Raw genomic sequence first — 3,717 nt, forward strand, 5'->3', positions numbered from 1 at the left:
GATCCCGCGATCTTACCAACATTGCAAAAAGAGATAGTTGTTACTTTATGTGATCTTGAAATGTATTTTCCTCCCTCGTTTTTTGACATAATGGTTCATCTAGTCGTTCATCTTGTGAAAGAGACACAATTGTGCGGACCAGCTTATATGAGATGGATGTATCCTGCTGAACATTATATGAAAATATTAAAAGGGTACGTGAAAAACAGAAGTCGACCGGAGGGTTGTATTGCCGAACGATACATTGTTGAAGAAGCGATTGAGTTTTGTACTGATTTTCTATCAAATGTTCAATCAATTGGACTCCCCAAATCTCATATTGTTGAAAAAAAAGAAGGAAAAAGGCTAATTGGAAATAAAGTTGTGACAGTATCAATGGTCGAGCGGGATCAAGCGCACTTGTATGTTCTGCACAATGAGATTGAGGTTGAGCCATATGTTGAAATGCACAAGGTTGTTCTCCGAGATTTAAATCCGAATAGAAATGAGAATTGGATAGTACGAGAGCACAATCGAAGTTTCATACCGTGGTTTAGGGAACATATTTATTCAAAGTATCGTTCAGATCCTGCTTCAGTAACAGAGAGGTTGAGATGTTTAGCATATGGTCCAAGTATAATTGTGTTTTCTTATAGCGCATACGCAATTAATGGATTCACATTTTATACCAAAGAACATGATGATAAAAGTACTATGCAAAATAGTGGTGTTACCTTGGTAGCTGAAGCAATGCACATATCAAGTGCGAATGACTTAAATCTGAAATTTGCAAATTTGTCATATTTTGGGGTTATCGAGCGCATTTTGGTGTTTGATTACGCGAAGTTTCAGATTCCTGTATTTGGTTGCAATTGGGCTGAAAATAATAGTGGCGTACGAATGGATAAGTAAGGATTTTTGCAAGTGGATCTCAATAGGGTGGGGTACAAAGATGAGCCTTTCATTCTAGTCTCTCAAGCTAAACAAGTGTTGTATGTCAATGATCCGACAAGTACGAAATGGTCTATAGTGCTTTTATCTAACAAAATAGTTGATGAAAACATTGAATATCAAGGTGATATTGGTGTTGGCATTGAATCTTGTACAAGAAATGATCAAAATGATAATGAATCTTGTACTAGAAATGATCATAATGAGGGTATTTGGATCAATCCAACCGTCCGCGTTGTTAAGAGACGCGTAGAATACAATCCTACCAAGAAAAGAAAGAGACGTTAGTGATAAAGGTAATAGTATACATATTCCGACTAATTTGCTTTATTCAATTTGTACCGATTGTTATATATTCAATTTGTATAGTTTTTGTTTCAATTTGTATTCCGATTGTTACAATACTTATTCAATTTTTGTGCATATTTTCGTTTTGTACATAACTTTTGAACCATGTATCCGTTTGTCGACTTCTTTACATGTAACTATACTATTTTGACGATTCCGGAGCTGCTCATGCACTTATCTTTACATTTCCGGACTGTTTTTTTATTGGTTTTGCTTCTGCCCGTAATCAAAAGTCGGGCTTAGGGTCTGAATTTCGGAAAACCGACTTTATTTTTGAGTCTGTGGGGACGTTTTACCATAGCCATGTAAATTTCGTTCAATTCCGACAACTTTCTTTTTTTGACGCTTATTTTGATTTCACCGATTTCGTTTCCGATTTACTTGTACATGCATGGTTTGACTTCCATTTGACTTGTATAGATTGTTATCTTATTAATAGTGTACTAATGTGATTCAGTTTGTTTGATACAGGTTCAATGGCTCCGGATAGAGATGCTCCACCTGAAAACTCACAAGAAAACTTACAAGAAAGAGATGCTCCGAATACAAATGCTCCACCTGATACATCATCAAATGAAGTTGCACGAGGCATCACCATTATGAAGGGAATCATTCGACATAGAGACTGTAATACAGTGAACTGACTTTTATATCGAAATGTGCGGTAAACAAGAGTCGCCACCGACTTTTATTTTATCCAATTGGAAAGGCTAAAAGAACAGAAAAAGACCTTTTGAAAAGATTTTGAGTTCGGGGGGTAAGTTATGCAAAGGGAAGGTGTAAGGCACCCTTTGCATCCATGGTTATCCATGGGCTCTTAATTGCTTAGCTCACTTTGTTTTCAAAATGTTTGATTTGTTTGAAAAGTAGGATGTGAATAGTAAAAACTTTGAAGAAGAACTTTAGCTAGTAAATAATCGTAGTCTTTTGACAAGTATTTGAAAATTAGTGGAAAAAGAGTTTGAATTTGATTTTGAATTTGAAATAGAGCAAGCAATTAATAGCAACTACCCTAAGTTTGAAAAATTATTCTTTTAGTCTCTCGGGTGAAAGGATCCATCCATACCATAAAGGGTAGGAAGTCTTTCAATTGGATGTTAAGGGTCATCTAGAAATCGTTCGCCATAAGACTATCCCATGCCATAAAGAGGCAGGTAGTCTAAGGGAAGGATATAATAGTCATTTAAGGCATCATGCGAGGATACCTTAGCAATTGGGACAATCATCTCATTTTTACCGAGGCAACTTCGAGGGAGTTTCAATAACTTTGAAGGCAACATTGCTTTAGGTATCCTCGGAATCGAGGGACTTTGACTATTAATACGTTTAGAGGCAACAGGCAACAATAAGGCAACAATATAATAAGGCAACAGGCAACAAGAGAGGTTACCCTAAAGGTGCGTGTGTGGCACAATCAGGTGGTTAATTCAGATATTTATCTTGTAATTAGTTATCTACTTTTGTTAAAGGCTTGCACTCCCTAAGATTACTAACCACGCAGTTAAAAGCATACAGAAATTAAAGGCGGAAAGATAAATGTCCTACGCTATTACAATAAACACCTGCGGGGATGGGGGAAATTAAAAGACAGAAAAATAAGAGGGATGAATAATCATCTTGAGCTTTGATCTTCCTCGAATCGTTGATCAACTCTACAAATTAAGAGGAAAATAAATAAGGGTGAGTGTAGGCATGATTCATTGATTACTCGAGGCAAACTCTATTTTAAAATAAAAATAAAATGACATTAAAAAATAAAATAAAATAAATAAAGAAATAAGTAAGAAACTTAGCTTTTTTGATCTGGTATGGTTGGCAGTCGGAGGAAGCCTCGGGGTTAACCCTGAAAAATTGACAAAGCAAATAAAAGACGTGAGTGCAAAAGAGTCCATTGACTTTCGATGGTTTAACCCTAATAATGATTTTACAATGTAAATAAATAATAAGATAGAGTCGGGACTTAGCTTCGTAGAAGGCGAGGCGCATAATCGGGAGAAACCCTGTTGCTAACCCTGAAAAGAATACACAAAAATAAGATTTTTCAGTGTATGGCTAATTCTTACAAACTCTAATCAAGGCGCACAAGTTAACCCTGGTTAATAAAATAATAAACTAACTGAAATAATAACCAAAAGTTATGGAGAAAAATCGAGAGTTCAAATCGAAATATCAACTAAATAATTATTGGAGGTAATCCTAATTATTTAATTGATAAAAGGTTTGTTTGAGAATAATATTGAATAATAATAATAATAGAACGATCATAAATAAGATTGTGAAAACTCGAACTTTCGATAAAATAATTATAATTTGTTATAAAAATAATTTACTAAGATAAAGTAAAAACTATAACTAATAATAATTATAATAAAAAAAAAGAAAATAAGGAAAAGAATGAAAGTTTTTTATGTAATTAAAAAGAGTTAGGGAGAGACTCAG

This window comes from Vicia villosa, unplaced genomic scaffold (genome assembly GCF_029867415.1).
Source record: "Vicia villosa cultivar HV-30 ecotype Madison, WI unplaced genomic scaffold, Vvil1.0 ctg.004612F_1_1, whole genome shotgun sequence".
Taxonomy (NCBI): domain Eukaryota; kingdom Viridiplantae; phylum Streptophyta; class Magnoliopsida; order Fabales; family Fabaceae; genus Vicia; species Vicia villosa.